The sequence below is a fragment of the Lampetra planeri genome, chromosome 7 (assembly GCF_965212315.1).
Source record: "Lampetra planeri chromosome 7, kcLamPlan1.2.h2, whole genome shotgun sequence".
Taxonomy (NCBI): Eukaryota; Metazoa; Chordata; class Hyperoartia; order Petromyzontiformes; family Petromyzontidae; genus Lampetra; species Lampetra planeri.
The window spans coordinates 18,148,746-18,167,046 of NC_136113.1; the positions used below are offsets into that span (position 1 = coordinate 18,148,746).

General features: G+C 43.1%; 2 long non-coding RNA genes across 2 annotated transcripts; both read right to left on the reverse strand.

Moving 5' to 3' along the window:
- Positions 1-6,551: 6,551 nt before the first annotated feature.
- LOC144720132 (uncharacterized) lies at positions 6,552-10,694 on the reverse strand. The gene is made up of 5 exons (XR_013585711.1): positions 10,523-10,694; positions 9,557-9,683; positions 7,715-7,934; positions 7,100-7,189; positions 6,552-6,673 (listed from the first exon to the last, which is right to left on the reverse strand). It is a non-coding gene; the product is annotated as an uncharacterized LOC144720132 (long non-coding RNA).
- Positions 10,695-10,825: 131 nt separating this feature from the next.
- On the reverse strand, positions 10,826-12,286 carry LOC144720133 (uncharacterized). Its single transcript, XR_013585712.1, has 3 exons — positions 12,189-12,286; positions 11,331-11,486; positions 10,826-11,139 (listed from the first exon to the last, which is right to left on the reverse strand). It is a non-coding gene; the product is annotated as an uncharacterized LOC144720133 (long non-coding RNA).
- Positions 12,287-18,301: the final 6,015 nt, after the last annotated feature.

Here is an 18,301-nt window from a genome sequence, read left to right on the forward strand (position 1 = left end):
TTTTATTTCCCTTCTACGTGACTTTACCGAAAGAACCAAGAACATGAATCCCTGCAGTCACGAAAGCTTTAAATCGAAATATAGCCGAAGTAATTACGATTGTGGCGGTTGTTACACTCAGAACTGACATACGTTAAGTTAGAAATAAAGCTATACTTATACAAAAATGGATGTCTCCAAGAAGCTTCTTTACACTGGTGGCAGCGGTGGGATACAGTCTACAGTATTTTGAAAGAGCTCCCTTGGAACAAGCGGCATTGTCCCTCAGCGCCCCGGGTCCCCGAGACCTGGAACTCAGCGGGAGCCAGACCCCGTTGGCAGCTACGTTCCCAAAAGAGGTGGAGGCCCTTCCATAGACCGGGGGACCAGAATCGCCGAGACAAGAGAACTAGCAACAGATAGCTAAGAGACTGGACCGCCTTGCCTCCGCCATTGATCGTTTGCTTACGGCGATCGTAGAGGAGAGGGGGAGAGAGCCGATGCTGTGCGACCTGAGCAGCTGCCAATCCCCACAGTCCTAGAAGACGAGATTGATGAGCCGGAATAACAGCAAATTCCAGCAGAGCGCCGAGTCAACAGTGTTGGCCTGGAGACGGAGCCATCGATTCCCCTTTCCACGCGGCGAGCTCCGGGGATCTCAGAGATGGAGCTACGCCCAGCGGGGATCTCGAGACGAAGATGTGTTGCACGAGATACCACCACAGACCTTCATTGAACCAACCCAAGGTCTGGCGGAGATTCGAAGCCACCGTTAAAGTCTGCTGATGGAGCGAGGAGGTCCTTTGAGCGCTGCCCACGGTGCTCAACGACGGAGCGCTGACGGCTTTTTCACAATTCCAAAGAGTTAACGTGCCATGCTACGACAGGCCTATAAAGGGATGGCAGAGATTTTATGCCCTCGATCTAGCGCAAGGCAGCGATTTTTTTTTTTTCATCCCGGCGGAGAGAAGATAAGCCGCTGATGGAATACAGTTTAACGCCTTGTTGGTGCTCGCAATTGTGGTGTTCCCACGGATTGACGAGGCAGCCTAGGATCCGCTGGTGGTGGAGCAGATACGAGGCCTCGTCCAAGGGAGCGGCCTTGTATTACCGATTGTGCTGAAGAGCGACCAAACTTCCATGTGATTCACGAAGTGCCTCCGAGCACACGAAGCAAGAAGCGCCATTTCGGATGGCGGCACAGGTGTCAAATGACGGAGAGCTTAAGAGCCAGAGGACCAGCTGAGCCGACAGGAGCAGCAACAACGGCGGCCACCACCGGGCCCAGCATGGGTAATGATCTTCAGGCGAACTTGGAGATGGTAGCGGCCATGCAGAAAATCAACAGCCCGAGGCATGATCGACAACAGCAGCGACTGTGGCAGACCTGCGGAGGGACCTGGGATTGTGCGGAGATCCACTGCTACCGCTCCGGGAGGCCGGACCACATCGCAAGAGGATGCCGGGGTGAAGTCGACCCGAGACAACCAAGCCAGCTGCGGGCAACATTGCGGGACTTCCCAAGAAAGAATCAGGAACGACCACAATAAAGATCAGCAGGATGGGGCAGGCTAACAGAGTCCTCCAAGAGAGCGCCGGAAAGGAGCGTCGCTGGAATGAACGTGTCAATCACACGGACGGGGGGGGGGTGTTTGGGGACTAAACAGAAAGTGCTAGAAGGCACAAATTTAGATAATTGGAAACGTGTGGCCAGAAGGCACTGGAATAATTATTCAATAAAGAACACACATGTTGTAGTAGGGTGGGGGGGCCTACTGTCCGATAGGTGTGGGGCCGAGCGAGTTTATAAGGGGGAACGAGGCCCGTGATCGGGGATGTCTCCAAGGAGCTTTTTACACTTATTACATGGCTGAATTCAAACAGTGAACCTCTGCATTACGCAGCATACACATTACTGCTCGGCCATGTCACCACCCCAGTGACGATACTTAACCATGTTGCAGCAGTACAGGAAGGTAATAACCCCAACTAAAGGCACATTCTAGTTACATTTCTGCTTTATAATTAGAATTACTGAAATACATGTGGAAAAGGTTTTAATAAGTAGACAGGAGTGCAATAACATGACATGTAACAATTTAGCACTTATGTCCTTATGACATCATATTTTGTGAAATGGAAATTTTCACAATTTAACAATGGAGAATAACTCCAAAAATCCACGCACCAATAATCCGCGAACGCCTGTAAATTACAGATTACCCGTGCATTCCAACTTCTCCCATAATCCACAGGTTTGATCCTGAAATGCGCAAAAAAAACGGATTTCAGGATTGCTTTCTGCAATGGCAAATTCCTCTCATTGTGCAGTATTACTGCAGCGGCATCTGCATCGACAAATTAAAGCACTAGGCTTTACAAACATGCCACTATCTTCTTTGCAACGCAATCTCAATTTAATAGTTTCACATTGCAAAGGAGGTGGCAGCCTCTTAAATAACGAAATGGATGAAAGTTACATTTATTATACACTCCAAGAAGGCAGTTTGACCAACGGGTTGTGTAAGAAGCCCTCTTTTTTTTAGAGACATACAGTACTGCATAAGGAGAAGTATTTTCTGCATATATCTATGCTACACAACGCTTATTTTGTTAATAATGCAAAGAACAATTCTAGCAAATGATCAAAATAGCAGTATCTCACCACTAATTACACATGCACAGACACTGCATGATGCATTGGCTCAAACGATATAAATATTAATTTGGCCATGCATTTGGATTTGAACTGCAAAGTTAGCCTGCAAGATACTTTTTATGAGAAGGAAATACTGCGTACAAAAACACATTTAATTGTACCTATCCAAGTACAGATTCCTTCTAAATGGACTCATACGTGGTTTATTGAAGACCAGTGACTTGCTGTATGATGTGCGAATGCTTAAGTATTTAAATGAGTCCTCACTATACAGACTACGATGTACCACATTCGTCATTGGTATTCAGAATGATCAAACAGGTTTTGGGAAATGCAAAACAGATTTGGTCGAAATGTAATGTGAAATGTGTTCATGCAATACTAAATCAAGATCCATAAACTTGTGAAATATAGGATTTGACAGACAATTCATACAGCATGTTGTTGTGTTCCTATATATTGTATATATTAAATTGTATGAATGTTCCCAATTAAATTCCATACGACAACATAATTAACAGAAACGATGAAAAGTGCACAACAGTTCTCGTATATGAAGCTCTATTTTGGAAAAAAATACCAGTGACATGCCTGAGAAATCCCATTGCATGCTTTCACAACATGGTATGCATATTTATCCTAGTTTCCAGTTTGTAAATTCCAAAACAATTCACTCCGAGTACAGATAAATAATAGCAAATAGTATCAGAGCTTAATCATTAAGTCACAAAAGTACAAAACTAATAGTCCTAATGATGCTCCTTCTGTAATAAGATACAATACAATTGTACCGTCATTATAATTGAAGCAAAACTACAATGAAAAGCTTGTCGGAAGCAGCTCATTGTTGCTTCTATACACACACTCGTAGGTGGGGAGAGGGCAATGGTGCAGTGGTGTTCTTACTTCACAATGAACCAAGCAATTGGAGTTTAATTCCAACAACGAATATCAAAAGTGAGTGATTTAAAGTATGGTCAAACAACCCCCAGGACTGACAGAATGAGGGGGCACTTATTCAGCAATGGACTGCGAAAGGGGTGTTCGTAATTATTACTATAATTATACACTTAAACACACAAGCCTGAACCTACACCAATACAATTATAATTTATTGTAGGGAGCCATCCATTTAGTACGTACGCATGGAGGGGGGTTAACCCAAATGCGTACGCTTGCATATCGGGTGTGTACTGACAATGTACGCATCGGAAACGGGGGGTGGGGTGAAGCCTCGATAATATCTATATTGGCCTTCAAATGAGTTAGATAGTCCGGTGGTGGACTATCCGTTTGCTTAAACACGTTATTAATCCTGGATCGTTTCTGCGTGGATTAAATATCAGCCGTTCTATAGGATTCGGGGGGGTGCGTCAAGTGTATGTACGCAGGTGGGGGGATGTGTAAAAAGTACGCGTGCGTACAGGGAGGGGGGGGGGGTCAAGTTTTAACAGATTTTTTTGTACGTACTAAATGGATGGCCCCTAGGTGTATATATCATACATGTCACATTTATATTTCGATTTAAAGCTTTCGTGACTGCAGGGATTCGTCTTCTTGGTTCTATCGGTAAAGTCACGTAGAAGGGAAATAATAAAATAATAAAAATAAAACATAATAAAATAATTCTCACGACGTTTCGGCCACAACGCAAGCAGCCGTCCTCAGGTGAAGAACAGGTCTGTCGGAAAGACAGCGTCTGAATGACGCGTCTGAATGACGCGTCTGAATGACGCTGTCTTTCCGACAGACCTGTTCTTCACCTGAGGACGACTGCTTGCGTTGTGGCCGAAATGTCTTGTGAATTATTTTATTATGTTTTATTTTTATTATTTTATTATTTCCCTTCTACATGACTTTACCGAAAGAACCAAGAAGATGTCACATTTATATTAATGGTCAACATTTATAAGTATAAAACAAGACGTGAAACATACTAAAACATATCACTTTAGTTATCCCTATATCACCATGGCACCAGCCTGTGATACAACGTGTTATCTACACATACTGCATTTCATAGTAAGATTTCAATTTCATTAAAAAGTTTAACATTTTTAAATACTGCAATGCAGCTATCTACAGAAAACCAATTCAATTAGGGTTGCCATCTGACAACTATCAGACCCTTCCAATCTTAACTTTTTACTTGTTACCTTTTACAATTGAAATTGTGGATAAAAGTAAAATAAAGAGTGGGGATGTGTGAGAGCTGAGGAAAGAGGCTACAGTGCAGTAAGAATGCCAATTTTTGTCACCGTGATTGACATCCTAGGTTGAAGTAAAAAATAATTTTATGAAAATAATTTACTTTGGAGAAATAAAGCATTCTCTAAAAATATTTTTAAAAAATTTCCTACATTAAAATCAGCTATGACATTCCAAAAATAAATGCATACATGTTAATTTATACAATTCATTTATAACATTTCATTTGGTAAATTGTACCCATATTAATAACAGTTGAATTCATTGTTCTCTTAATTTTCTTCCTCATGCCCATTGAGTGTGCAGGCAGTGCACCTGCACTCAAGGGCCGAAGGGGCCCAGGTGCCGGGCTACAAAACTGGGCGGGGGGGCACCATTCAAATCCATAGATCAGGGAACATGGCAACCACATTACGCCAATGCTCAGATCTCATGGCCAAGTGGCTTGCGCCGTGATGCCCAGCACCTGCCCAGCCACCTGGACACAACGTGGCCTTCTCCGCACATGACGCCTCCCGAGCTAGTGAGAAGGACGGGGTATCGAGGGATGTGGAACCTGGGTTAGTGGTGAATGGGATTACAGTGGCTGGGGCAGCTGTGTTTGGGGCATCCTGCAAGGGCAGCTAAGGTCAGGGAATCCTGTAGTAGGGTATCTGCCATTTGGGATACTCTAGATTGAATAATTATAATCTAAGGTCAGGATATCTTGCCTCGGGACAGCCAGGGAACTGTTGGTTTTGGTGTATGAGGTCAGGCCAGCCAGGGTTTGGGAATTTAAAATTGGGCCATCTAAGGTCTGTGCATCCTGTGTTGAGGTAGTTGGTACCTGGGTACCCAGAACTGTCGCACTACAAGTATTGACATGTGGTAGGTCTGGGTTTTCTCTAATCTTGTGCTGTTACATCCCTTGCTGGCATGGAGCTGGTTTCTGCTTTGGCTGCCAATTCCATCGTGGTTGGCATGGTTGTTGTTGTTGCTGCTTTTTCTCTGCACTTGACTTGGGCAATTCTACCACAAAATGAGTATTTTCAAATGATTGCTGCACTCTACTGGTTTTCCGTGTCACTGCACGTCGGGAGCATCTCTGCAGGGGAGACTGACATGGCAATGGCACTACAGCCATAGATGGGCCAGAAGTTGGGCAATTGTGAAGCTTAGAATGGGAAACATCCCCCCGCCAACGTTTCTTGCAACTCGTCCGCTGCACAGAAAAGTAATCTTTTGTCACCAAGTCGGCCGACTCATTTTCCATCGCTTGATCTGTTGGTAGGAGTTGAGTGAGGGCACAGGGGAAGTGGGTTAATTCCAGATGCCATCCTGTTATATGAAGTGACCTACTGTACTAAGTAAACCATCTGCTGGAAGGCAGATGTTAAGGTCCCTTTGATATACTCTATAGTAATTGCAAAAGTAGGCTACAATTGCCAGCATCACAGCCCCAACTACTGTACCTCAATTTAACTGAAACTATATTGACAGCCCTTTATAAAACCACTGCTGGATGAAGGCCATGGAATGCCTTTGTTGTAATAATGATACCTAGGTGTGCCGAGCTAAAGGAAAAATCTAATCTTAATTGGCCCTCGTGTAATATAACAATGTCAAGAAATCATTGCATTTCATTACTTAATTACATTCAATGATTGTCACCCTCAGTTACTAATTCACCTAAGAGATGCTGAATGATTCATCCACTCACCCAACACTTGCTCGATCTCAGAGGTGACCAGTGTCTCTATCTTGACTTTGGGAGGCCCGTTCAATGTGGCACCACCCCCTGTCTTCACCACTCGGTTGTCTTGTCTGCTGAAGTCCTGTGCCTTTTCACTGCAAAGAGCATTTCAGCTGATATGTTAATATATTAATGCATCCAAAAATTGCTAAATCCTACAATTATGTAAATTGGCAAATATTAATAAATGTGTGGATTAAAGTACTCTAAAGAGGTAGGTTTTGGTATAAGCATTTATAGGTTATCAAGTGTAAGTTTCATAGTCTCAATTTGTTTAATTTCATTGACATTCAGCACTTATTTTTTGAAAGGCATATACAATTACAATGAATGCCTATAATATGGATAGAGGCAGACTGGCTCGAACAGATGTTTAGTGAAGCCATCTTAAGGGGTTGTTCTCTGACATGGTGATGCACTGCTATGTTTGAAATTCATATTCTTCTCAAGTCATGACACAAAGTAAACGTTTATTTAAATAAATGATTGATTTCACCGAGTTTTTAATCTCGTGCAGTTACCGGAAAGGCTGCTTTTGCTCCCCACTCATTTCACGCCACATCTGAGCCAGCTCGCACGTGGTTTGTGTTGATGTTATGGCTGGGTGCTGGCTGCATGCCAGATACACATATGCATGCACACAGGGAAAAAAAGGCCCCTCTTAGCCTGAATTCACCGAGGCAATTAATATTAGCCAGCACTTGTTCAGGCTACGACAGCATGAGGTTGGATGGGATCAGCACCTCACCTGGCCACTTTTATTGCCCAAAATATGATGCTCGTGCCCAATATAAGAAATTTACTTTACAATTTAATAATTCGGGTATGGCTTTACCTTTTTAGGCTTTAAGGCTAACCAAAGTCGTTGATATTGTAGTTTTTGTAAAATCACACAATGGCACTATGTAAAAAAACCTATAATTATACATTTACGACTCAGACAATGAAGATTGTGAGATTATGGAAATGAGTCACACCTAGTCACCGACAGCGTTTGCATATTCCACTTTACAACTTCATTACAAGTTGAGCTTACCTAAATAAGTCGGTTCTCACTGCGCGTACAGTTAATTTTCATTTGGTACACAAAGCAACCAAGCCAAAAATCTAAACATGCCACATTGTAGAGATCTCACCAGATGTACTTCTTGCGTTCGAGACGGCAAAACATGATGAAGCCATTTATACATTTTTTCCTGCCTTGCACGCCAGCAGTGAGATGATGCTTGGAATCACGGGACACTTTAGTTTTCAGGGAATTGCGCCGTTTCCTCCCAGCCACACTTTTTTGACCGCCCCCTGGCTTCTCGCTTTTATCCTGCACGACTCCAACTCGCTGTTGTCTGCTGCCATCAACTTAAAAGGAGAAAAAGCAGTTTATTGAAATATTAAAATAAAGTAATAATCGTTTACTTGGCTAAGAAAAACTAGCCTCAAGACTTTTACAAAAAGGTCCTGAGGATAGTTTATTGAATCCTAGTTAATTAAAGACAGTTGTATTTTAAGAAATTTAGTTGACTAATTTGTTTATACGAAATTTGGAGTTTGACAAAAGTACACAATAGTTTACACTTTCAAATTATATCGCGAGGTTAATGCTCGATCGTGAATAGGATCAACATCTTGCGTCTTTTACAAAATAATGCTATGGTTAAAGGACATCAGCTTAGAACAACTTGACTGTCATGCGATGAAAATTAATACACAAAGTGTTGTAAAAATGCTGCCTGCTTTCTGTGTGGACAAGAGGGGACTTTGATTGATCTCATTGTATGTATTTTTAAGCGATTTGAGATAACTTTTCCCCTTTTTTCTTTATACTTTGCACTCGTATCGTGTTTTTGTATTGTTGTAATGTTCTGACCTGCTCCTACTGAACTTCTCTGAAAAAGAGCTTTATAGCTCATCGGACTCCCCGAGTATAAACAAATATTCCCATTCTGAACTGTGTGGTCTCCACTTCCGTGAGCTGTTTTCTAGCACAACTGAACTCCTCTGTGACACTTCATCTCATGATACCGATAGAATGGGGATATGAGATTAAAAAATAACTAAATTAAATGTCATCAACCACTTTTGGTCGTTACTTGATTTGTGTTTTCTTGTCAACCTCTACCATCAGCAGTGTGGGTGTGTGGAGCGAGGTGCAATGATTGCCTGGCGGCCCTTTGATTGGTGTAGTTGCTTGTCTTCTACCTACATTAACATTACCTGCCCCGCCCATGCTGCTGACACACTTGGGATACGCCCATCTCTAAACCTTTATAAACAGTTTTCCTTTAGAGACTAAACCCCCCTTTTCCTGATGACGCCCGCTTGTGTTGCGATTGAAACGTCGTGGTTTTTTTTATTTTAACTACTGAAAGAACCAATAATAAGTCTACAATAGACTGGCACACGCTCACCAAGCTTAAAAACCAGGCTACAGCCTACATTACAGACTGACAGTACACTTACCGAGGTTAAGAACCAGCCTACAGTCTACATTATAGACTGCCAGTACACTCACCCAGCTGAATAACTATTGCTACAGTCTACATAATAGATTGCCAGTACACTCACTCAGATTAAGAACCAGGCTACAGTCTACATTAGTGTTTTTGGTTTTTTATTATTTTTATTTAATTTGTATTATTTTATTCACTTTATTTTTATTATAATTTTTCTATCTACGTGACTTTACCAAAAGAACCAAAGAATATGAATTCCTGCAGTCACGAAAGTTTTAAGTCAAAATTTGTACCACTGAAGTCATTGTTCTGTCAAGAAATCTGTGCCTCCCGCAATTACGTGGCATTGTACAGGGTTATTTGGCAGCCATCAGAGATGAGCATAGCTCAATACTCTTGAGCAAAGAAACACTTTGACTTGGTTTGTAAGTAAAACTGAGGCTTCTCTTGCTCAGATCATTGTTGGCATCATAGTTTGCTCTCTTTAGTGTGTAGAGAACTGCATTGCAACTATGGAGCTGTCATTACTGTTGTTGACGGATCTTCTGGAGTTGTATGTAGCACCCCGCCTCATTGTATACAAGCTGGGTGTCCACGTTTGGTCTTTGCAGTCATCCACAAAGCCCTTGCCCAGGTCGTCGCTCGAGTTCCAGCCCTTATGTGCAAGTGAAGAGGAGACAGTTGTTGTATCGCTGACGAGAGCACATATCAGAAGACGTATGGATGGTGGCGATGCAAAATGACAAGACACCCTTGTGGTTTTATTTTTGGTTGTAAATCTGGTCAGCAAGCAAGCAGCAAAAGAAGACTTGTTAAACTCTTGAGTGAAAAGACACTCAATATGTACCCAGAAATGTTATCATTAAAACAACAAACTGAAGCACAATATTAAATGTAAGCAACACCACTTCCATAAAAAATTTAATGCAGGTTGATTGATCTTTGTAGTATTATTTCTGAATTATATATATATTTAAAACATATTTTCTTGCGTGTACATTCAAGTTAGTTGCATTTCTAGTGGAATAATTAACCACTACAGTTACATACAACCAAATCATTCTGAATGTGCCAGATACTGTTGCGTTTCAAAATAAAAGCAGGGTGTTTCGTGCTTGGATGGTGAACAACAATGCATTACAGGTGTTGTGGGCATTTAGCGTTTCGGGTTGCCAGGTACCTAGAGATGGCAGCACAGTATTTGGTGTGGTCCGTCTGATATTGGTCCTCTCAAAGAATTAAGGTTGTGTGGATTCAATTTGTGTAATACTTTTGAGTGTTACCTCCTGATGTAATTGGGTTTTTTCAATACACTGGTTTCTTTTCACATACCAAATTCATAAAATGATATTGGCCAAATTTCCCAAAGACATTGCTCAAAAGGTCTTAAGACTCTAAGAGGTTTTGTTCGCACGAGCGAAATGTTGCAGAGAAGCCATCCAATAGTTAATTGACAAAGTTGAATGCTAGTGTTATTATATAAGAGCAGCCCACCAGCTCAATGTCTGCTTCCTCCTGCTTGATGTAGGAGGATGGAGTGCAGCGCAAGTGACGTGAGCGGGAAGGCCGTGCCGTCATTGGCTTGGGCAACGCCTCGCACGTGATCGGCGGGACCTGGCTGCTGCCACCATCGTCTGGCTGCAAATGCCAAGCAATGACAGCTGGGTTAAGAGGTGCCAGCCTGACCACCTCGGGTTCCTGCATGCCGAAGGCACACATCGGGCTGCTTACAAAAAGACAAAACCTGCAAAAACAGTGATCTCCTCTAGATATGCACCGAGGTTGTGTCCCAGGCTGTCTGAGTTTTAAGAAGCTTCGTTGATGAGCTAAAACGGGCAAGCAAAGGTGCAGTGATTACAATTCCGAATTTAACCTTCTTTGTACACTTTTCAGCTTTTGCTCTTTATGCATGTTGAACCTCGTTTGCATTGTACATAGCCAAACGTGCTAATTAGAGGTGCATTACAAGAAAAATGTGAGGCTTCTATACTTCAAATAACTAAATGTGTATGTCACCTGTCCTTGCAGTTCATGAAGCGGAGGTGTTATGTCGTTATTTTTCTGAACCATCCAGATGTCACCCTCAGCTTGGAGTGAATCCTCATCCAGCACTGATAAAACATTTCAAGCATTATTCAACAGCATCCTGAAATAAAATATGCTTGTCACTTGTCTTCTGACTATATTTCATGACATACATTACATTTCTGCACTAACATTGTTTGAAAGTATATCCAAAACACAGCTTGTTCAATGCCTTAAATGATTATTTGACTGTGCACAGTGGAAAGGTCTATCACACCACTCATGAGGGTTCCATGTTGATCCAGTGTGAGTATGGAGCACGGCGTCTGTCTGCTGGGTGAGGTGAAAAGCGAGGGGCTGAGGCTCAGCCAAGGCTGGGCTGGTTCGCAGGCAGAGGAGTGCGACTCCACTGTGATGACTTGAGAGTACAGGACTGTGCACGCATGATACAGAAACGTGGCATTACAAACACAAGTAGTAATAACAGTGCAATTGAGAGCAGCGTGAGATGAAAAAATATAAGTCACACAAACAGTTAAAACCCAAACTAAAACACAACAATGAGAAGCTAACCTTTAATGCTGCATTTTGGAGGCAGGATTAAACGAGATTTCACAATTGTGATTACACAGATGCATTAAGCACACACCAATTGGGCTACAAAGTGATCAGTAGGTGGCAGAACAGCAAGTGTATTTGACCCATTTGTGCACACCTCACCATATTTTAGTTATACAACTTGTGTTGTCTGATGTATGTATATTGAACTTCCTTTGCACAATACTTAGCCAACCGTGCTAATCAGAGGTGCGGGGTGATAATTGGAGGTGCGGAATATTGCTAGTGAAAGAAGTTCAATAAATGAATAAATTAAACATAAGTTTGTTCTATGAAGTACGCATGTGTTGGCTAAGGACCATGACCATTTCCTTCATGCAAAGTCAGTACGGAGTCTGTGATTTTTCAACAGTGTGACAAATAAAGTCATTGTTTTCCTTCTCAAATGAGCAATTAATGGATGATACACATCGTCTTTGGTGGCGATCCATTTTGATGAAAATGCCACATTCCTGTGGTTTGGCTTAGAAACAAGAAATAAAACCAACATAACACAATGGCCTCAGCGCCAGCAGACCTGTGTGTGGTGGCGTAGAGTACTGTGCCAGCCAGGGACTGTCTTCAGGGAAGAGCTCGGCGGATGGACTGGAGGACTCCAGCTCCTGGGTAGTTTCCCAACTATGGCAGGGACAGGATGAGTTGGGGACAAGGCCAGCTGTTAAGTATGCAGGGCCCTGTGGGACTGCCGGCAATATTACAAGGTGCTCAAAGTCTGCGGCCTGACATAGAAGGAAATGTACATTTTCAGTCATAACTGCATTATTCTTAAAGATTACCAATTCCATATCAATATATTCACTCCAGTGATAGGGGTGGAAAAGGTTGTACAGTAGTCGGCGAACTACACAGAACTTGATGACCTGAGATTGATTCCTGACTGTGGTTAACATTAGCAGCGAATGGTATCGGAACCAATTATGTGCTTCTTCGTCCGCCTGCACTCAAAGGCAGTTAAGTATGGCCAAATAGTACCCATAACAGACATGACAGGCCTTCATACCATAGTGGATTTTAAAGGGTTGGTAACTAATTCATATTGTTAACCTCTAAACTTTACTTGTTTGAAATAAATTGTTTATTTTAAGCCAAATGAAATTTTTTTTATCAGAAACTTTTTCAGAAAGTAAAGTATTTGTTTTTCATGTAAAGTCACAGACATTAAATATAAATATTATCCTTTATATGCATTACCTAGGCTCTTCCTGGCCATTCAGTGTCCCCGAGTCGGTACTGTATGCGCTGTGAGTGCAGGTGATGATGCTGTCAGTGAGTCTGGAGTCGTTCGGCCAATCGTGCTTCCCTGGATCAATGAGAACTGCATTCACAGTGGCCTCCGACAAACCTGCTTCACACACACAGGAGCATACAAAACCTCAAAAGACAAATTAACTCCTTTTTTTCGATTGTCAATGTGGTCTCTTGAAAAGCATATTTCAACACGTTGCACTAACAGAAGTGCTGTTATTTACAATGCTTTAAGATGCCTTATTCACAGACCCTACTATCCATGAAAGTAACTTATTTTATCCGCAGACACCCATGCAGACCAGGAGTTCTGATATATGTGAATCATGCAATGCACTTTGAGATACGTCTGTGAAAGGTATATCATAATTTTTGTAAAGATGTTTTTTTCACCATAATCTGTTTGCGAAGTCACACTATCTTCCTTGTCAGGACCGCATTTGTCGTGGATTGTACCCTCCTGCTGCTGCTCACACATGGAAGTCTCCATCCCACTATCTTCATTGCCATCATTACCAAGAACTTGGTAGTCAACATCCATAGAAGCACTCGTCTCATGTGTATCGTTGTCTTGGTGTTGGAGGAGCTGCAGGCCAAAAGTGGTCTGCTCTTTGGTGGAGCTGTATTGCTGTTGGCACAACAACTTGCTTTCACTGCCGGCCACCTTCTTGCCATCTGAGGACACGGGAGACGAGGAAAGTGCTGGCAAGGGTCACAAATGCAGTGTTTATGCCTCTGGTGTGGTTGTGAGGTAAACTCCACTGTATGGTTTTCACATTCAGATCATGAACGTAGGCGGTTTCGTTGATCATAATAATGCAGAAGCAATGTGCAATGCACATCTGTGTGCATGTTGCACCAAAATAACATGAGTACAAGTGGAGCAGATGAGAGTGAGATGAGCCAGGATATTACCAGACATGCACGTGTTCTGTGTCCCAGCCTGGTGTTCATTTTGCATTTGCTTAAACACAACACCTGAGCATTTCTTCTGTTGTGCGGGCGGGTAGACCTGTGCTGCTGCTACTGGGAATAAACCAGGGCTGGTCCCATGCTGCTAATGGAAGTGATGGTGGTGGTAGAAGCGGTGTTTTCCCTGTGGCAGTATACCCGGGGACGTCTCGCTTGGCGAGTCCAGCAGGGGCTCCTCCGTGTGCAACGTGCTGTACCCTCCATCCTCGCTACATGGGTCTAAATGATGCAAAGCAGGCAAGGCCACTGTCACTCATGACGATAGCATGGTGTTCAAATCAACAAATGTACCCTCAATGGCGGAGCCAGGATTTTCAGGTAGGGGGGGCATCCCCTCCAGCAATGAAAAATGCTAGTTGTTAGTAAGGATTTGTCCCTTGCTTTTTATTCGACGCGTGTGCGGCGATGGCGCAGCCATCGATCGAGGGTCGAATTCGAACCGTATGTGATCGGCATCACGCTCGCTGAAGGTGAATGCCTTCAGGGAAGTCGTGTACTGTATACGCAACTGCGGACGATTCTGTGAGTCACTTATAACTGCTTGGCCGTTACTTATTGCCAATTATGGACTCAGATTATCCTATCATCTCATAGAGTCCCTGGCATGTAATAATATGCTATACAGTGTCAGTGGGGGTCCCAAAATGCCGATTTATTACTAATAAACCCCAATGATCCGATCAAAATTAGGAACTTCGATCGGATCATTCGGGGGGCACGTGCCACCCCACCCCCCTCCCACTGGCTCCGCCAGTGTGTACCCTCATAGTGAACGTTGAAATCAGTACACGTAGTCAAACCTTGTTCAATTTTAGATTCACATTAAAAAATTAAAACTATTTGCCCCTTGCAGATTTACCCAACAATTACATAGCACAGACCAGAACACTACCATTTGAAACACATACATTATCAACAATATATGTGCATCCTCAAAAATATAAGTGCACCAGATTGGTTTGATAGAACTCTGGTTAAAGACAGCATTGCTATGTGTAATATAAACCCTGGCAGGATTCCTTACGATAAAAACATCAATAACCACACCCAGCAAAGATATGTTTACACAAAGCTGATAGCTGGCATGTACAGGATTCTTATTATTGGCACTCGGCAAGGAAATTGCAGGCTAAGAGCCAAACTGTTCATTTGTATTGAATCGCAAGAATCTTCAGAATCCCAGGTAGTCATATTTTGCTGTCGAATGTATACAGATTAAATGTCTCGGCATGCGAGAGTGGCATCTTGTTTTACCTCAATCTCTGTTTTTCAGTTTACGCATTAGTCTCTCACCAAATAACTATGTGTGACACTCTACGTTTCACGATCTCCCTGCATGTGTCTGCCCCCAGTTCATCACAGCACAAAGGAATTTCCCTTCATTGTTTAGTACCGCATATGATAAAACAGAGCTGTGAAACCCTGACCCTACCCATGAGCTCTAGAAATCAAAGTTCTTCACATGCCAAGCCCGTAAGGCACATACATCGTCGTGACACTGCATATTTTTGCCAATTCCACCCAGGGAATGCAAGCTTGAGTGCCGTGCGAGCTACATCATTCTCGGGAAACAGATGGGGGCTGAGACATGAGGTCTCGCCAACCCCAGCACATGAGTAAGAATAGGGTTGCATAATTGTTTGTGCATATGACCTGCAGAGGTCAGAACCCGGAGCTCTCCCTGGGTTCTGCATGTCTTGCTGGCTGCATGTGTCTCGGCAGCACGGCGGAGGTGGCCAAGATGCTTCTGCAGGTGCTCTATGTAGAGCACGATGTAGTGCAGCATCTCCTGCTGCACAAAAAATGGATTGCTTTTTCTACAATGAGTGAACTTTTCAAAAGGTTAAGTTAATTCCACAGAAATTAAATTATATCACAAGAAACCATAATAAGCACAAAATATCGCAGCAGCAGCTCTTGGTGTTTGAAGTTCTAGGGCCAGATTAACATCATTACAAAAAGACCGAAACACCCTTGGCGATTTGCCTAATTGTTGGTAATGGCCACAGCAGCATTTTTTTGGGAAAAGAGGCCATTTGCCTCTGTACGTATGTTGAGCTTCTTTCACACGTATCCTACACATGGATATCCTCTATTTTAATAGCATGTTGAGTTAATCTGTAATCAATATAAACGACCCCATTTCAATTATTTTATTTCCACGTATTGTGCTTTTAATACCATTACTGTACAGTGGAATTTACCTACATTTAAATAAAAAATCGTCAACAAAAGACTTGGCTCATACCGCCCTGGTTATAGCCACATTTTTAAGTATTTGTATATAGAGAAATGTTGTTTTAACATTACATCAGTAGCTAGGTAGCCTCATGTTTATCATACTTGCCCCATGTGTTGGCTTACATGGAATCAACAGTTTGATTCCTAAAACCATTGCCAATACTTTTTCAGGATGTTATAACTTCATCTGTTGTGAAGTGGATGTTAAGATCCCTGACTTCATTCACAGGAAGTAGGCCATTGACTTCCAGTATCATTTCGCGAATCTTAAGATCTATCTGCAACTTCATTACAAAGCAATAAATGTTCATGTACTACTAAGGTTACCGAAAAACTTTGTTGTTGTTTCCCTAACAGCAATCATGTCAGGATCCCATTGGGCTCTCCCCAGGTTGAATAAAGGCTGATTGGAGTAACTAAAACGTGTTTAAGCCCCAAGTGCCCATGGCAACGTTATTGCATTTGCACAAGCTGCTACGTGTGCACAATGCAAGCGTTAAAACGGGAAAGACTACTTAGTGCTGCCCAGCTTCAGTGAATGACCCAGAATGAAATCAATGGGTGCGGCAGGCAGATTAAAGTGAAAATCCATCCATCCCCTCAATTACCGGTTGTACAAGTCACAAATTAGCGGGGCACTGGGAAGCTGGTCCGGCGTCCTTGGCTGAAGTTGGTATGAAATGTTTATTTAAAGCACACGAGACCAAGTCTCACGACAGTAAGGTGCTTTCCAGCAGGGACCCAAACATGTGCAGATTACCTTGGTGTGCTTCCTGTGCATGACGGTGAAGGGTCTGGGGATGAAATTAGCCAGTACATGGATCAAATGCATTCTGATGTCGTACTATGCCCTGAATCACGCGGGCCATTGCACGCACACAATCACACACACACACGAGCATACAGCACATAATTATATCCGTCAGTACCAGGGGGCGGCAACCAAAATAACAAGTCGTTTTTTTCGAATTCGGTATACAAAAACAATCAAGAGCCGCAATGCAATCTGAGAAACGTCACGAAGCAGTCCTTAAAGAGCCGCAGGTCGCCGACCCCCCGAGGCTTCTCTGCCGGAGTGGACGACTTCTGCCGCAGTGGGCGACTTCTGCCGCAGTGGGCAACTTCTGGCAGAGTGGGCGACTTCTGCTGCCCACGGCTGCCGGACTGACAGCCATTTTGTCAATCTCCTGCTAAAGACGACCTCCTGCCATGGCGACATGATGTGTGTCACCAAGTTGGTCTGCGGTTTTAAAGAGGGACCCAGAACCAGTTCATATATAATTCGCTACTGATCATTGTATGGTAATCGGATCAGACCACCAGATTCAGAGTGCGATGCGCAAACCACTAGACACTGCTTCACTCCTGTCACGCGGATAACCGCACAGTATTATTCACAAATGCATAACGCTTGGTAAAGCAAATCCATACGGCGTTCACTGTGACAATGTATGAATAGTGTACACCAGTCCTCATCTGACTGCGTGAAGACTGCTGTCATGTAAAACTCCATTAAGAAGTCGTCCTGATGCTGCACGGAGCCACCCTTACAATGTCCAGCGCGTGTCATTGTTCAACAGCCCCTTAAGACTCAACAATATTCATTCTGGAACTCGCTGCCAAGAGAACTATGCACGGACACGTTTATTTTAAATCTGCACTGAGGTCGATGCTTACAAATGTGTTTGTTATTAAAGTAGTACGTGAATACTGTACATTGTACAGTATTAATGAATAGCACCAGTCACGCTCGACACAACCACACCGCCAGTCAATCGCCTTCAATCACGTGGGGTAGTTATAGATTTGAAGTTTAGTTAGACCACATGCAAAACTCTGAACGGACTAAGCATCCAAGCCGGCAGGTCAAGGTCAAACCTGGCAAGATGGCAGAACTGTACAACAGCAGAGATCTGCTGCGACTGTGGTGAGAGGCAGACAACCACCGACACCACCACCACCTTGAGCTGCTCGGGGAAGCTGGTCCCTGTGCAAGATCTTGCAGCAGGCGACCTGCGAGCAGCTGGAAGGAGATTTGGACGAAACGAATGGATGGAGTAAGCGATGTTATATAAATTACTATTGTTGGGGAAGTCATGTCGACTAGTCTATAAGATAGCATAAAACATCGTGTCAAGCACTGGCAAGACCTTTGCCAATGCACTGCTGGAG